At 52.0% G+C, this 17846-nt stretch overlaps 1 protein-coding gene across 14 annotated transcripts in view; it reads left to right on the top strand.

The window, feature by feature from the left end:
• The window catches only part of ANKRD11 (ankyrin repeat domain containing 11), a 181376-nt gene that overhangs the window by 119111 nt on the left and 44419 nt on the right, over nucleotides 1-17846 (top strand). Inside the window, exon 3 of one of the 14 annotated variants that reach the window (XM_045440020.1) lies at nucleotides 17112-17277. The exons of the other annotated variants lie outside the window; for them this stretch is intronic. The gene's annotated coding sequence lies outside the window, so the exon portion shown is untranslated. The remainder of the gene's footprint in view (nucleotides 1-17111; nucleotides 17278-17846) is intronic. 14 annotated transcript variants of the gene reach the window in all.

Below are 17846 nucleotides of genomic sequence, written 5' to 3'. Positions count from 1 at the left end.
GTTCTAAGTGGATTTCTAGCAGTGTCCCTTGTGGACTTCCTTTCCCTTCCCTAGTGACAAATGTTGCAGGTTATTTTTTGGTTTTGTGGGGCGGGGTGGGGGGGATCATCTGTATATCTCGTTTGGTGAAGTATCCATGCATATTTATTTATTTTTGTCTATTTAATAAAATGTTACTGAGCGTTCTTTATGTATTTCAGACACAAGTGCATCACCAGATTTTTCTTGTGCAAATACTTTCTCCCAGTTTGTGGCTTGACTTTTCATTTAATTCAGTGTCTTTGAAGAGCACAAGTTTTGTTTTTTTTTTTTAATTTTTTTTTTCAACGTTTATTTATTTTTGGGACAGAGAGAGACAGAGCATGAACGGGGGAGGGGCAGAGAGAGAGGGAGACACAGAATCGGAAACAGGCTCCAGGCTCTGAGCCATCAGCCCAGAGCCCGACGCGGGGCTCGAACTCACGGACCGCGAGATCGTGACCCGGCTGAAGTCGGACGCCCAACCGACGGCGCCACCCAGGCGCCCTGAAGAGCACAAGTTTTTAGTGAAGTCCAACAGGTGTTTTTTCTTAGCTGCTTTCCACTTTTTGTCTAACCTGACGTCACAAAAATTTTCTCTTACATTTTCTAGAAGTTATGTAGTTCTGGTTCTTGGATTCAGTTTTCTAATCCGTTTTGAGATCATTTTCGTGTGAGGCAAGGTTAAAGCCTCCTCGCCCTGCTGCTTCTGCGTGGGGGCATCCAAGTTATTCCGGCTCCACCTGCTGACGAGATTATGGTTTCCCGTTTCCCACTCAGTTGCTTTACTTTTCTTGCGAAGTGTGTATATGTGAGAGTCTGTTTCTGGAGTCTGTTCTCTTCCATCGGTCTGCGTGTCAGTGTCACGCTGTCTTGATTGCTGTAGCCTCATAGGAAGTCTGGAACCGTAGGGTCCGGCTTCCCATGTGGGCCTTCATTTGCACGGTATACTTCAGAATCTGCTCGTCACGTACTACAAAAAGGAGATGGGAATTTGATTGAGATGGTGTTGAATCTGTAAATTAATTTGGAGAGAACTGACATGTTAGCAGGGAATCTTATGTTTATTGAGGGAGGTCTTGCACGCATTTCATCCCTGAGTAATTCATTTTGGGGGTGCTGTTGTGCCTGTATTTTTTTAATTACAGTGTTACACTACTTTCATGTATACAGTATAGTGATTCAGCAATTTGGCTCATTACTCAGTGTATTGTGCCTTTTCCTTTGAAGTTTATTTATTTTGAGAGAGAGCGAACGCGTGAACAAGTGTGAGTAGGGGAGGGGCAGAGAGAGAGAATCCCAAGCAGGCCCCTGGCTCAGCGCAGAGCCCAACATGAGGCCCAGTCCCACAACTGTGAGATCGTGACCTGAGCCAAAATCAAGCGTCGGATGCTCAACCGACTGAGCCAGTGCCTGAATGCATTGTTTTTTCAATTTCGGTGTCCTCATGTTTGTTGGTGATGCATAGAGATACAATTGATTCTTCGATTTTTTTTAAAACATTTTTTCATTTTTGAGAGACAGCATGAGCAGGGGAGGGGCAGAGAGAGAGAGGGAGACACAGAATCCCAGGCAGGCTTCAGGCTCTGAGCTGTCAGCACAGAGCCAGGTTCGGGGCTTGAACTCACAAACCACGAGATCCTGACCCGAGCCAAAGTCGGACGCTTAACTGACTGAGCCACCCAGGTGTCCTGAAATACAATTCATATTTTAAAATAGGGACACATCTTGGAACTTTGCCAAATGTTACTTATTGTAGTTTTTTAAAAACTAGATTTTGTAGAATGCTCTACACAGATGTTTATGCCAATGTGAGTGAAGACACATTTCCTTTTCCCATTCTGTATACCCGTTTCTTTCTTGTCTCACTGCACCGTCCGGGTCCTGCGTGCTGGACAGAAGTGTTGAGAGTGGGCTTTCTTGCCTCGTTCAGTCTGAGAGGGAAGGCTTCATCTTTCACTGTGAAGTCCTCACCTCCTGAGTTTCAGTAGATTGCCTTTATTAGGTTGACGAAGTCTTTCTGTCTTAGTTGCTCGCTTTTTCACAGGAATGGGAGTGGAATGTCTTCTGCTTGTTTCATCTATCAAAATGGCAGTTTTTAAAAAAGCAATAGAGAAAAATTAATGAACTCCAAAGTTGGTTCTTTGGAAAGATAAATACAACTGATCGACCTTTAGCCAAACAAATCAGGGGAAAAAAAGGACATAAATTTTTCAGGCGCAGGTATGAGAGAGGGACTATCACGATGATCCTATAGCCATTAAAGGGATAAAGGAATTTTATTAACTTTATGTCAATAAATTTGACAATTTCGATGAAATGAATGAATTCCTTACAAGACACAAATTACCTAAGCTCACTCAAGAAGAAATAGATCACCTGGGTAGCCCTGTGTCTGTTAAAGAAATTGAATATTTAATTGTAGTTCTTGACACGTAGAAACCTCTAGTCCCACATGGCCTCACTGTTGATTTATACCATCCATTAAAGAAGCAAAGTGATGCCAGTTATACTCAGGTCCTCCGCAGCACGGGAGGGTGTGCACAGTCAGAGGACGGGACAAGAAGGTGTAGGCCCACGTCCACACACATGTGGCTGTAAAAAGTCCTTACTTTGTAGCAAATTTAGCAACACAAAAGGGTAGTCCTACTTCATGACCAGTGGATTTATCTCAGAATTCAAATTTGGTTTAACATTCAAAAATCAATGTAATATTCCATATTGACATAATAAAAGAGAAAAACCATGAGATTACCTCTAAAGATTGCCCTGCCCCCGCAAAAAAAAAAAAAAAAAAAAAAAAAAAAAAAAAAGCATTTGACAAAATCTCATGCCCATTTATGATAAAACTCTGCAAATGCAAGGGCACTTCCTCAGTCTGGCAACAGACCTTTTAGGAGATACCTGCAGCTGACTGGCCTCATGCTTGCAGGTGAATCACTGAATACTCTTTTCCTAATAGCAGTGATAAGGTGGGCTTGTTCATGGTCACCTGTTTTCTCTTTTTAAAAATCACCTTTATTGTTGAAGCAGTACTCCACATTTTGGAAAACTAGGAAACACGGCCAAAGGTAAAACCTAAAACATGACATTTTCACTGCCCAGAAACCTTTCTCTGCGGTGTTTCCGTGCATGTATGTGTACATGTGTGTGGTGGGTCACCTGGGGTAGGCGGCTGTGCTGTTCCTCAGACTCTGGCTTAGGTGTCCCCGTGAAGGGATCTGCCCATGTGTCTACAGGCCAAGTCAGCCCAGGGAGTGTGAGCGGCTGGATTCCAAGCCGAGAGACCTTGAGACGAGCTGCGCCCCACCTGCCCTCAGAGCCCTGGAACCCGATTCCTGCAGTAAATCTTAGTACATATTGCCTATTTAGTGTATGCATGTCTATGGATCCTCATTCACTTGAATGTATGATGTATATTTATTGGTTTTATAAAATCCTGTCACTTTCCTATCCCCTCTGATATTCCGGTGTGGAGAGGCGTTCTGTGGGTCCATTGTTTAGCCCCAGCCAGGGTCTGGCCCGAGTGTGGCCCACGGTCACCTCCGGTAGGCCAGCCACTTCTTTTCACCCTCTGCTTTCCCTCCCGCTGACCAGAAAGTCCTTCCTTTCTGGCTTGCCTTATTACTGTCCTATTCCACCATTTAGCTTGTTACCTTGTCCTGTGTACTTCAGCTCGGCTATTTTATGGATCATTAAAATAAAAATCCGTCTTTGTTCAGTCTCCATTATGTGTTTTATTTTGTGTTCCTCATCATATTTTCCTTTTATGTTTTTGGATATATTCTGATTTTTTTTAATATTTATTTATTTTGAAGGGGGGAGAGCACAAGCGGGGTGGGGGTGAAGCAGAGAGAGAGAGGGAGAAAGAGAATCCCAGGCAGGCTCTGTGTGCTGTCAGCTCAGAGCCCGACGTGGGGCTCACACTTCCAAACTGTGAGATTATGGCCCGAGTCGAAGTTGGACGCTTAACCACCTGAGCCATCCAGGTGCCCCCCCTGCCCATTGCGATATAAAAAGAATTTTTTTTAACTTTTATTTATTTTTTGAGCGAGAAAGAGAGAGCAAGTGTGAGCAGGGGAGGGGCAGAGAGGAGGAGACACAGAATCCGAAGCAGGCTCCAGGCTCCGAGCTGTCAGCACAGAGCCCGACGTGGGGCTTGAACTCGTGAACTGTGAGATCGTGACCTGAGCCAAAGTTGGACGTTCAACTAACTGAGCCACCCAGGCGCCCCTATTCTGATTTTTAAAACCTCTTTGGGGATGCCTTCTGGAAATAAGTATATTTTCCTCTGAGAGCTACTTTACCTGGATTTCCAAATTTACTGTGTAGCGTTATGTCGTTCCTTGTTTTGAAGATTTTTAATCACCACTCCTCTGAGTTTGTCCTTGGTCCTTGTCCTTAGAAGCACATTTCTTAATTCTCAGAGTCAAGGTGTTTCCTGGTCCTGCCTTCCCGTGTCTTAAGTTGCACTGGGGGGCAAGAAGTGATCCTTTCAGAGGGTTTCGACATGCTCTGTAGGTCTGCGCCTGGTCAGTGCTCATGACCGTCTGTTGTGTCCTTGACGGGAGTTGGCGGAACGTGTCGTGTGTGCTCACTGCTGTGTACGAATCTTGTGTACGCTGACTTTGGGTGGGGGGTCGTCTCCTGTCCTCTGGTAGTGCCAGTTCCATTTGGCCTGTCAGCTCCTGCTCTTTCCGGGGAGGCTTTTCACGTGAGCACAGGTTTGGAACCCTCTCCTTGGGAAAGGGGCCTCTGGCCGTGTTTCCGTGACTTTGCCTCCTGGGCTGTGCGTTGGCCCCAAGCCTGTGCCCGTGCTAAGGCAGCAGCCTCTGCCCTGCTCAGTATTTGCGTGGTTCATCTCTTCTCTCCTCTTGGAATCTTCCCAGATTTTTGTGTTAGATTTCCTTTGCTGATTCTCAGCTTTCCTGTTCCCATCTGATGGACTTTGTCTCCTGTAACTGGATTTCTTCGCCCTCTTACTTTCAGACTCAGTGAACGTGTGTCATACTGTACTGGACTTTCTGTTTGTTTTCACTTGTGTTTCTCTCTCTCTCTCTCTTTTTTTTTTTTTTTTTTTTTTGTCTTTGGATTTTTTTCCTATGCATTTTTTCCTCCTCCACAAATGTGGCCTTTATACACCTTCGTTTCGTGGTCACCTCGACAGGGTTCTATGCCCTGGTGCTGACACCTGTGTTCGCTTCAAGTAGCTTGTCAGTGTGTGTGGTCACCTGGCAGGCTGCCCGGGCCAGGCTTCATTCCTGGTCACTCTAGCCTGGATTATGGGGTGGGTGGGTGGGTGGGTGGGTGTGTGTGTGTGTGTGTGTGTGGTTTTTCCTCTGACTTTCACTTGTTCTCACTGTCTCTTTTCAGTGGTATTTTCCACGAGAAGTCTTATAGCAAAACCAGAGAAAATGCAATTTGGTGTTTACTTCAAGGTGAAGACAAAAATTCTCAAGTTGTTCAACTTCCTACCTCGTCCATCGTTGTCTTTTCATTTGTTACTGATGAGGGATGCTGCTCCCAAAGTCATCTTTCCTGTCCTCATTTTTAACCCTGACACTTGGGAACTCTGCCTGTGTGGCGGCCCCTGCCAGCTTCCCCAGGCGAGCAGGCCGGCCTGGCCCTGCTTGTCCTTAGGTCTCGTTGAGCCTCCGTAGGCCCGTTTGCCGAGAAACACTCAGGGTTTTCTTCAGGACCGAGGCAGCTTGTACACAGTGGAAGGTGAGACTCCTTGATTCATGGGTAATTGTGAAAGACGGAATGATTTTTTTTTTTTTTTTTTGTCCCCAAGGGGATGAGATCTGTCCGTCTTTCCCTGGGAGCTCGTTCACCCCCAGCCGGCCTGTGGCCCCGAGAGAGGGTCCCCAGTCGGGGGTCCTGCCTGCCGGGCACTCCCCGTGACAGTGTGTCTCAGATCGCCTCAGCTCCTGTCTTGTTTGTAAAGTGGAAATAATGCCATCTGTTCAACTGAAACTACTTAGGGGCTCTAAATAAAATAACGTTTGAAAGTAAAGTGCTGTGCAGATGTAATTTGAAATGGATCGTTAAATCCCAGACACGGATTGAAGGGGGGTACCGTCACCCGGTACAGCTGCCAGAGTGGGGAGCACTCATCCGTGCTCCCCAGCCTTCCGGCGGACGGGCAAGGAGGCTGAGACAGGCGGCCTCGAGCCACCAAGCAGTGGATGGTGTGGCGCCTGCGCTCTCCCCGGCCGGCAGCATCCAGGGCCTCCGTTCCCTCTGTGCCGCCAGCTCGCCCCAGTCTTTGGAACACGGAACGCAGCCTCCTGTTGCCAGCAGCCAGCAGAGGAGCACGAAGCACGTTGGACAGGGAACCCGGCAGAGAGGCCGAGGAGGAGTGGGCAGACGCTTCGCAGCACGGGGCTCCTTTCCCAGAGCGCGAGGAGCTCTCCAAGAGGCCGAACAGCGAGTCTTCGGGAACGAGATTCTCTGTTTTCTCTGGGAGGGGACCACACAGGCCCCTGCAGTACTCTTCCTCGGGCCGCAGCTGGCCGGCTTCTTTGCGTTTTCTCACGGGTGTCCCTCCACTGCCAGGGTCTCCCCCACTCCTCCCCTCCCCCCAGCCTACACACAGGGGCACGGTCACCTAGAAAGACAAATCTGAGTTGTTTTTACTTTGAAAGAATTTGCCACAGATGCATTTGAATAGCTGGGCCTATAAAACAGTGTTGGAGTTCACGGGTGTTGGTTTCTGTCCGCTTAGGAACTTGGACGTTGCTTCAGCAAAATGCACTTAGCTGCCCACGAACATGAGTGCGCAGTCTCACACGGTGTCTGCGTCCTGAGGTCAGCGTCCTAGAGCACACCCGTGGCGCCTTTCTCAGGACACGTGATGCAGGCCCTCCCTGCCTTCACCTCCTTCCTTTCTTCCACCCCTTTGCCGCGTGGGGGTCAGTACCTGTGCAGAAAGACGTGCACTTGTCTTCAGTCCTCAGTGGACAGAAGAGGGATTATTCTCGGGACAGTTTCACATCTCCGTTTGATCACGCAGTTGCGTTTCCGTGGGATATTGAGAGTTGAGCTTCAGCGGCGGCTGTACGGAGAAGCGTATCTGTACGGCCCACAGCAGGGCTCGCGGCGTGAAGTACCAGGTTTGTTTTTTTCTCTCAAAGATGTCAGTCCGTGCGTGTGGATTTATTCGCCTCCTTTTCTGTCTGCTGCTTGAAGAATGTGGTAGGAAGGGAATAAGGAGAAAGCAGATCATTCCCCAGCACATCAGAAGCTGGAGGAGGACGGACGGAGATGCTGGAAGTTTATGATCGGAACCAAGTTGGCTTGAAACCAAGCCAGTTTCTCCCGCGTCCGGCCCCGCCTCACTCTTGGTGTGTCACTCCCGCCGGGCCGTGTTCAGGCCTGGTCCCGGGCACACCTGTTGATGCCGCGGTTTATCCTAGACCAAATGGTTGAGTTCCACAGTCTTCAGATCTCCGGGGAGTACTTACTAAGTTTTCTTCCCGTAAGATGAAACGGACTGTGTTTTCCAAAGATGGAAATGGGTTCAGAGGCCCATACCTTGGACTTTACCAGGAAACTCTCCCTGATTTCCCGAGGCTGGAGGCCTGCCGCACCTTTCTCCTGTTTTGTTGTGACTTCCTGCTTTGTCACAAGAACCTTGGAACCTTCGGCCTGTGGGGAGGAGGCCCTCCAGCGACCTGGGTCAGCCAGGCCCAGAAATCCCTGCCAGGGCTATAGCTGCTCCGGGCCCAGAGCTGTGTCCTTTGCCACAGACTGCCGTCCCGTGGCCACTGTGTGTCTGTGCACGAAGGTGCCTCCGGTGGGTACGTAATTATGCAGTGTTCCGCATCCTTGGGGATTAAAAGCACCTTTGCACACGCGGAATCACTCAGTGTTCTCAGTGGGATGTAAGGCTGGGGGAGGGTAGAGAGGGCAGGGGGTGGATGGTCCTTGCCTTAATCTGGAACTTTGATGCCATTGTCCTCTGTTTACAGCTTTCAGAAAGCAGCCGGTGTTGGGTGCACGTATGTTTGGAGCTGTTGCTAAGGTGACGTGCCTCGGTCTCACCCACACGGTCTTTCCGGAAGGTGGGGACGCTTGGTGGGGTCTGTGCACACAAGAGCCTTGCTGGCGTGCCCGCGAAGTTGGTAGGCCGCCCTGTCCGCTGTATGTTGTGTGCGCCCTTTTAGCTTGAGTGCGTGATCACTCTACCTGCTGACTTACACAGAGGAGTCCCGAGACGTGTTCACTGTGGAGAGAGACAGGACAGCCTTGTTTTCCGGTCTTGTCTGCATTCCACAGCACAGCCAACCTTCAGATCCGCAGGTGGTTTCACATCCTTCTTCCCCTTGACGCAGGACTGTGAACTTGGGCTTTGGAATTTTTCTCAGTGGAAATCTCAGTTTTTAAAAATTTTACAGTATTGCATATGAACAGTGTGAGTCATGACTTCGGTTATGATATGGTTTCTTCTGGGTTAAAGAGCCTGAGGGGCTCAGTGGGTTGAGCTGCCGACTTCGGCTCAGGTCGTGATCTCATGCCTCTGAGATCGAGCCCGGTGTCGGGCTCTGTGCTGACAGCTCGGAGCCTGGAGCTGCTTCAGATTCTGTGTCTCCCTCTCTGCCCCTCCCCTGCTCGTGCCGTGTCTCTGTCTCTCTCAAAAATAAATAAATGTGAAAAAAAATAAAAATTGAGTAAGAGAGAAGTCTGGTCATTTATAATATAATTGCGTTCCTCTGGGTTTGTTAGTGAGTTTTTAGTGGATTCGGAAGTTGGATTTGGAAAGTAAAGTGTCCCTCCAGCGCTTTGTTTGGGCGTTCACACGTGCCGCGTTGCGTAGAAAGAAGAAACAACCGTCAAAACTTTTTTTGGGTCCTGGACTCTCTAAGAATTGGGCAAGAGCTGTAGCTCCTTCCTTCCTGAGGAACACTCACGAATTGCACTTTGCTCGTGTGACTTCTGGGTTTCAGAACTATCCGGGCCGTGGGGCTTTCGACTCCTGTCCTTTTGCTGTGTGCTGCTTTGCCCAGGGCGAGTCTCGGGCTCCCACCTGACTGTTCGAGCACTGATTGTTGACTTTTTGTGGAACCTGACCTTGTTCCTCAGGAGTCTGTTACGTGCACAGCACCCTTCCCCTCTCGCAGCCGAATTTTGTGATGAGTTTACAGCATAGAAGAGGGCATGTTCGTGAATGGCTGTGTAGTGTCAAGTTCGATCAGATTGTTAAAAGCATTTACACTCAGTTTCTTGTAACTCCGTTCCTGGCTGTAAATTTTAAAGGGACTCTTAGCTGCGGAAAGAGCCGCGCCGACAGTGCTCACTGTGGGGTGTTTGTAGCACGAGGAGCAGGGAGACAGCAGCACCAGTCAGCAGAGACCCGTGTTTCCCTGAGGGGCCTGACGCCCCCAGTGAGGAGCGCAGTTGTGCGCGGGCGACAGGAGCGCAGACAGACGGCACAAGCATACTCGGGAGGGGATGGGGCATGAGGGTCTGTGCAGCGTTTCCTGTAAAGATACCACATACTGTGTTTACCGGCTTTACCCGTAAGGTAAGTATGAAGACATAGACGCAGATGATGAGCGCCAAAATCAGATGGGCGTCAGAACCCAAAATCTTCAGGGGCACTTGGGTGGCTCAGTCAGTTGAGTGTCCGACTTCAGCTCAGGTCATGATCTCCCGCTTTGTGAGTTCACGCTCTGTGTTGGGCTCTGTGCCGACAGCTCGGAGCCTGGAGCTGCTTCGGATTCTGTGTCTCCCTCTCTCTGACCCTCCCCCGCTGATGCTCTTTCTCTCTCTCCCTCTCTCAAAACATAAACATGAAAAAAAAAAAAAGAAAAAAATCTGGGGCACCTGGGTGGCTCAGTTGGTTGAGTGTCTGACTCTTGATTTTGGCTTAGGTCATGATCTCACAGTTCGTGGGATCGAGCCCCAAGTCAGGCTCTGCACGGACAGTGTGGAGCCTGCTTGGGATTCATTCTCTCTCCCTCCCTCTCTCTGTCTCTCTCCCCCTCACCCCCCTCTTCCTCTCCCTGTCTCTCTCTCCCTCCTCACCCCTCACCCCTCTCCCCTCCCTTTCCCCCTCCCTCACTCTCTCTCTAAGAAGAAAAAAATTCCGAAGCAAATATGGCAAAGTGAACAGATGGTGAATACATAAGTGTTTGTTGCATTGTTTCTCATACTTTTATGCATACTTGAAACATTTCAGTGAAAATCATAGCTATTGTTACTTTATTATAAAATGATGAGGATAGAAAATATTTCTAATGAGGAAATCATGAAATACAATAACTCCTCTTGAACAGATTTAGGGGTGCTCCAAATTCCTGGGATCGTTCGAAAAGTAATTGTTTTCGCCTTGTACATTCTGTGAATGCAGCTCACATGGGGTGCAGAGTAGGGCTGTGGACTTGGGCTGTGGCTTGACCTCTGTGTGCTGTGCTGGCCACCTCACCCAGGGCACAGCTTTTGTTTTGTTTTGTTCTTTGAATCGGTGGACGCAAGCCTTGAAGCCGGCTTGGCCACGTCCTACTCCTTTGTTTGCGTCCAGGAGGGATTGCCAGTGTCCAAGGCTGTTGTATTAGATGGTTTTTGTTACCTAACAGCAAAACTTCCCTTTTATCATGCTTATGGACTACAGGAACTCCGGGCAGGCAGCGCTGGAGGGCGTGTCTGCATAGCTGTGGGCTCCAGGCTCCCCTCCTTCCCACTACATGGGTTTCCAGCCTTTCATCCTTGACATGTACGTCCTGTGACAAAACTCATAGGGCTTTGTCCGGATCATGAAGGTAAAACGAGTCGTCAGATAAAAAAATCTTACTTGGATAAGGTATTATTAATTAAGGTATTTATTATTAAATTCAATCTGTCTTTTTCTGTGGTCAGATTTTAGAAGCAGTATGTGTGCATGGTAGAAAATTAGAAAATACAGATAGGCAAAAGGTTGGGAAATGTAGCCCTCCTACTCAGATGGCCAGTGTCAATAGTTTCCGGGTTCTCGATTCATGGGGAAGTTCTCTTTTATGTTACATGTTCTGTTTTCACCACCCCTGTGGGCATACGATTTTGTAACCTGTGTTTCTCTTCCGGCCTTTCCTCTGTACCTTTGTATTTCAGTAGGTCTGAGAGTTATTTTGTGGAAACTGGTATTCTCTTCGTAACTACTGTCCCCTGCCCTTGACTGGGTCCTGCGTGGTGCCTTCGTCCAGCACGGGGCTGGCAGGCTTTTTCTTACACGGTCAGATAGTCACTTTTTCAGACTTTGCACCCTAAGAGGCGGCCTCAAGGAGGCCATCTAGGTCCTTGTAGACCCGTTCCCACGTGTGGCCAGCTCCTGGGCTTGCTCGCTCTGGAGGGAGGACTGTCTGGACACGGAGCATGAGCGTCCTCGCGTGTGAGCCGTGACTGGGTCTCCCCCAGCCTTCCTTCCCCTGTGGGCACACAGCAAGTGGCCACCAGCCGCATGCTTTGGGCTCAGCAGACTCTCTTTGTTAGTTTTTAATAAAGAAACCCCACTTTCTGTGGTGAACACTCCTTGCCATGGAAGAATCCCGTTCAGAGTCGTAGACACAGGGAAGGGAAGCAGCCAGGGATCCAAAGCCGAGTCCCCTCCGCTGGGTGGCGGCCATCCCAGAAGCTGGGGTGGCGCCTCAGCCCCGGTGGTCTGAGGGTCCCCCTGAGTGGGACAGGAAGCTAAGTGCAGTGTCTGCTGGCCTGCAGTATGTGTTGCGTACCACGTCGGCCGGGCCACCGGGGCCTGGGAACACGGGGGGACGGGCCATTGATCATCACAGATGTTGCGTCAGTCCCCTGGGGCCTCTTCACAGGCACATACGCCTGTGACACCTGAATGGAGGGGCTGGCAGTGCCGCGTCGCCCACAGACTTCCAGGCAGAGCCCGCCCTGGCCTCCCTGGCACCCCATCTTCACGTGGCCCCCTTCCCTAATGTCCCTCTCCCTTCTCTTCTAGGGACTGGTTGTTGGGTTTAGGGTCTGACCACACAATACAGCACGGTCTCCACTCGAGTCCTTAGTTTAGTGACATGTGCACAGACCCTTTTTTAAGGAAGGTCACATTTATAAGTTCTGCATGGATATATTTTTTGGGGTGGGCACTGTAACTCACCACACTACTGATGCTTTCTTGAGCTAAGCATACATTTTTTCTTTTCTCTCTCTCTCTTTTCTTTCAAAGTTTATTTTAAGAGAGAGAAAGGGGGGGGCATGCACGCTGTGGGGAGGGCATGGGTTAGGGGGAGAGACAGATAGAGACAGGGAGAGAGAGAGAGAGAGAGAGAGAGAGAGAGAGAGAGAGAGAGAGAGAAAGAATGCACGAGAATCCCAAGCAGGCTCCATGCTGTCAGCACAGAGCCCGATGCAGGGCTTGAACTCAGGAACTGTGTGATCGTGACCTGAGCTGAAATCGCCACCCAGACACCCCACTTTTTTCTCCTTTTAAATGTAGGTGTGATGTAGACATGAGTAAGTCACACACAGGCATGAGTGTGAACGTGTGCCCTGTGCGGCCCCGTTGCCCCGTAAGTGCCACGGGCCCCGATGCAGCCGGTGCCCCCCTGGTGTTGAGTTTGCGTTGCTGGGGCCTGGGGTTGCCTCTTCTGGGCCTCCGTCTACACAGGATTCCACTGTACACGGCTCTGTCTGGGTGCGTTCCCTCCGCGCGCGCTCCGTGTACGCCGTCCCCGTGGGGGCGTGCGTCGGTTCACCCTTACTGCCGCGTTGTCTCCCATGGGGTGGTCCTGCGCCTCCCTATCCGTTCACCTTGTGATGGCTGTTTGTCTTGTTTGCAGACGGGCTTTCAGGCGTGTAGCTGGTCTGTTCCCTTCTACGGAAAGTAGGACATTTGGGTAAATGTACTTTAAACATAGCCTCTCAGCTAATGCCCTTTATTTAATAAGGGAAAAAACCACTTTATTTCTCTGGGCAGTTTGCATTCACATCCAGAAGCTACCCCCCACCCACCCCGCCCCGCCCCACCCCAGTGTTTTTATTTATTTATTTATTATTTATTTTATTTATTTATTTTTAATTTTTTTTAAGTTTATTTACTTATTTTGAGAGAGACAGAGACAGCACAAGCGGGAGGGGGAAGTGCAGAGAGAGAGGGAGAGAGAAACCCAAGCAGGCTCCGTGCTGTCAGCTTAGAGCCTGATGTGGGGCTCGAACTCCCGAAATACGAGATCATGATCTGAGCTGAAACTGAGAGTCAGACGCTCAACCGACTGAGCCACCCAGGCGCCCCGAGTTTTATTTATTCTTTAAGTAGGCTCTACGCCTGACATGGAGCTTGAACTCAGGACCCTGAGGTTAAGAGCTGTACATTCTACCGACTGAGCAAGCCTGGTGCCTCTCACCGAGAGCTTTTTATTTGGTTTTGTTAAGTGCGGGGGGAGGTGTCCTGGAGCAACCAAGATTTTTGGCCCGTCAGGTCGCGCGCAGGCAGCGCTCCCGAAGGAACGCGGGGGGAGCTGGGCACACCGCACGCCACGGTCCCTGCCCTGTCTCCGCCCTGTCCCCACACTGGCCGCAGATGGGAGCGGCGGGTCTGGGGCCTCTGCGCCCTGGATGCGGGCCCAAGTTTCGGCTCGGGGGCGTCCTCTTCCGGCCGCAGGAACAAGGAGCGGCCGTGCTTGCTGTCGGCCACCGTGCACAGGCCTTCACACGGAGTCGGTTCGGTCCTCTGCTCCCACAGAGCGTCCTTCTGGTCCAGGTCAGAGCAGAGACCCCGGAAGCCAGTGGACGCTGCGTGCCTTCCTGTCGTATGTTCCCGAGTCTGGGGAGACCGGCTGTCAGCGACTTCGAGGGGAAAGGAGGTGGCTTCTTTATGGGTTTATTTCTGGAAGGTTCAGTTGTTACTAATTAGGCTTGTTTTGCTCCAAGCATCCACTTGGCGGTCCTTGCAGTTAAAGGAGGGAAGTTATTGTTTAACCTGGCCAATTATCTGATGTAGGAAAGCAGAGACGATAGGGGTTTTTGTAGCCTTTTTTCTGCAGCAGATCTCCTGCTTTGGAGAACTGGAGCATCACAGATACAGAATTTCTGACCCAGCGGGTCCTTTTCAGACTGAGGCTGCGGTCTGGTAGCAAGCGAGTCAGCCCCGGTGAGTGCCCTCCGTTAGCAGATGGCCGTCCCGGTTCGGGTTTCGTCCTGGGGAACGTCACTGTGTGGCACTGAGGGAAGGCCACAGCACGTGGACAGGGTGAGTGGCTTCTGTGGTGCTCGGCACGGACAGATGGACACGAAGGGCTGCAGGGGAGAGGCGTGTCGTTGCAGGGGCTGCAGTGAGGGCGTCACCCGCGTGGTGTGCCCTGGCAGCCAGACGGGCCTCGGCGTCCTGTGGTGACACCGTCGTGCCATGAGGTCACTCCGATGGCTGCGTTCAGCGTGTGCCGCCTGAGCTTGGGAAGGCAGGACTCCGCGCTTAGCAGGTGCGCCCCGCATGCCCAGTCCCCGGGCAGGGTCTGGCACGCGTCCAGGCTCACACCGCTGGGCCGAGGTCACAGGGACGACGGCAAGGCCATTCCGTCAGCTCCAAGGATTCGTGTTCACCTGTGTGGCCAGTGTTCTGTTCCTTGTGTCCCGGGTCGCCCTCTCCTGACTAAGCCACCCTGCTAGGCGCGCTGTGAGCCAGCTGTCTTCCTGAGACCCTCTGTGACGGAGAAGCACATGCCCGCTGCAGTCCCCAGGCCTGCACACGGGGCAGTGCGGTCAGTACGTGCAGAGCGGATGAGCGACTGAGGGCACAGGTGGTCACGTGGGAAGGGACGCTCACGGACAGGCAGCCACGGGTGCCAGCACGAGCCCAGTAGGCTGATGTTCATCATCGTTTTGTTTTTTTATTAAAAAAATATTTTTTTAAAAAACGTTTATTCATCTTTGAGAGAGAGAGAGAGACAGAGCATGAGCAGGAGAGGGGCAGAGAGAGAGGGAGACACAGAATCCAAAGCAGGCTCCAGGCTCCGAGCCGTCAGCCCAGAGCCTGACGCGGGGCTTGAACTCACAAACAGCGAGATCATGACTTGAGCCGAAGTCAGGCACTCAACCAACTGAGCCACCCAGGCACCCCCTTCTTGTTTTTTTAAATGGTATTGGCAAGGGTGGGCACCGGGCACCCCGCGCGCTCCTGGTGAGGACGTGCTTGCGGCAGCCTTTCTGAAGACCACTTGGCAGGGTCGTGTGGACGACTGCCTGCCCGTCTCTGCCACGGTCTGGTGTAGGAATGTGGGCTTGAAAATGGGGGGGTGGTGGTGACGTGGACGGGATGGCACGTCAGGGGGCACGGGGCTGTGAGACCCGACGCTGCTCGGAGTCCCAGGGTTCCCAGAATGCCCACTGCTCACAGCTGCCAGTGTCTGTCCGCACCCCCAGCTGAGGCTGAGGGAGGAGACACGCGTTACCTCTGTCGTTGGGGTTGCCTGGGACGGGCTGTCTCGTGCAGCAGAATCTGAGAATCCTGGGGGCTCCCGGCTGGCTCAGTCAGTGAAGCGTCCGACTCGATCTTGGGATCGCGAGTCCGCGCGCCCCCCCCCGCTGTAGAGATGACTTAAAATCTATAAGAGAAGAATTGGCAGAGGAACGCTGGGTGATACTTAGTTGCGTGTCCTCCTGGTGACGCCTCACGTGAGCAGACAGCATCTTCACCCCCAGAGGCCACTGTGTTCGCCCTCAGTTCCCACAGGACGAGTCCCTTTCTCTCTCGAGTCCCTTTTTCTCTCTCGAGGTTTCCGTGAAAACTGCCGGCCGTGTAGGCAGAGTCCTGGGGGCGGTGTGGCCGTGCCGAGAGCCGTGCGGAGTGGCTGGAGGCCGAGACTGCGTGCCTCCCAGAGGGACCTGCTTCGGCGGCTGGCTTCCCTCCCCGTTCTCCGAGGGTCCCCTCGTCTCAGGAGTGTTCCAGGTCCCACCAGCGTTACAGAGGCGGGGGCTGGCGTCTTCCACACGGGGGCCCGGAGGGGCGTGTGCTGCGTGCTGTTCTGTGTGGTTATCGCGTTGGGTTTCCTGTGCTGTGAGCCATCACGTAATATAGCAATTCTGATAAAGATCTACCTGGGAGTGTCATCGGGCAGGTGGAAGCCGGAAGCCCCCCCGACGGCTGTGTGCACAGCAGTGCAGGAGCACGGCAGCTCCTCTCTGGAGCGGAGGCCCGGGGAGACTCGGGAACGCCCTTTGGTGAGATGAGAAATCAGACGTGTCACAACAGGGGACTTGGGCCTGCAGAGGGGCCCGTGTGCGAGGGGACTTCCAGGCGGGCTGCGAGCCAAGGCCATGTCACTGCTGCTCTGCCCCTGGGAGGTGGTGTGGCGGGAGGGGGCGGGGGGAGGACTGGGGGCAGGGCCTCGAGGGGGAGCCCGAGTCGTCGGAGCCCGGGGCCGGCAGAGGCTCAGAGGCTCCCCGTGCCAACAGCGGTGCTGGAGACGGTGCCTGTCCTCTGTGTGCCTGTGCGACCCCCCCAAGTGAGGACGGCTGTCCCCTCCCCGCATAATTTCCGTACTGACTTGCAGCCTCCAGGAACCTCGTCCACGGTGCGCTAAGCATCTTGGCACTCCCATGGTCCATCTGTTCTCTATTGGGGGACATCTGGGCTGTTCGCAGGGTTTGTACACGTCAGCGTGCACTGACAGTCGGATGTGGCTTTGGTGGCCTCTGCACCCCCGTCGCTTGGGGTGTGCGTCTAGACGGGCGCCTGGGTCCCATCCACCTGCCGTGGACTGTGGGCCGAGCCTGCGCCCACGCTCCTGGTTCCCGGGCCAGGTCCCGGCCAGCCCTCCCGGCCACCTCTCTGAGGACCCCACGGCCTGCTTAGCGCCTGGCCCGGCTGGTGTCTTGCCATCACCCTGCCCCCGTCGTGGCTTCTCTGCCAGCCTGTGGTCGGAGGAGCCAGGACCTCACTGTCGGGGGCAGCGCGGCAGTGACAAGGGAGGAGTGAGACGTCAGAGAGGGATGGAGGTGCGCACCCCAGCTCTGGGGACAGCATTAGCAGCACACCCGGGCCTCCTCCGTCCCCAGCCTGAGAGGCGGCTCGTTGAGGAGCATTGAGTGAGCGCTGGGCCAGTCAGACGTGGTCCTGGGCTCTTAATGGGAGGTTTTATTTCTTTATTTTATAGATTGAGAAATTTAGACGTATCTGACCACAGACCCAGGGTTCTTAACCAGCTGGGCCAGTGTTTCTGAAATGTCCTGACAGCTTCCTGTTGTGAGAAAAACAGCGTGTGTCCCTGCCCTCCACACACCCCAGGCACGTGTTTACAGAGTAACGTCCTTCATGAGATGGTATGTGTGTGTGATAACCCCTGATATTCATACTTCTGTGTCATGTCGTTTTCTGAAGAATGTTCAGGAAACACCCTGGTAGGTGACCTCCACCAGCACACGGCTGCAAAGCCACCGTGCGGCATTCCAGGCTCTTCTTTGGCAAAATGCGTCTTCTGTCCTTTGTCCGTTTTCCAGTTGGATTGTTTGCTGCTTGCTGCTGTTTGTCTTGTGGTTTATTAATAAGCTCTTTGGTGATTCGCACATTGGCGGCTTATCTTTCACCTGGGAACTGAGGCTTTAATATTGTATAGTTTATCATTTTCCTTCTGTGGACGGGCGCTTTTGGGGTCCTGTCTAAACATTTTGCCTCAGGGTGCCCGGCTGGCTCGGCTGACTGAGCGTGGGACGCTTGATCTCGAACTTGTAGGTTTGAGTTCCATGTTGGGTGTAGAGATGGCTTAAAAAAGTAAAATCTTAAAAACATAAAAGCAAAAACTTTCTGCCTAGCCCCAGGTCTCAGAGATTTTCTCCTGTGTTTATTTTCCCCTAACAATTTCACAGGTTTTTATAGTTTTTCTTTTTTACAC

Source organism: Leopardus geoffroyi, chromosome E2 (assembly GCF_018350155.1).
Source record: "Leopardus geoffroyi isolate Oge1 chromosome E2, O.geoffroyi_Oge1_pat1.0, whole genome shotgun sequence".
Lineage (NCBI taxonomy): Eukaryota > Metazoa > Chordata > Mammalia > Carnivora > Felidae > Leopardus > Leopardus geoffroyi.
This window is presented reverse-complemented; position numbering and strand designations above follow the sequence as displayed.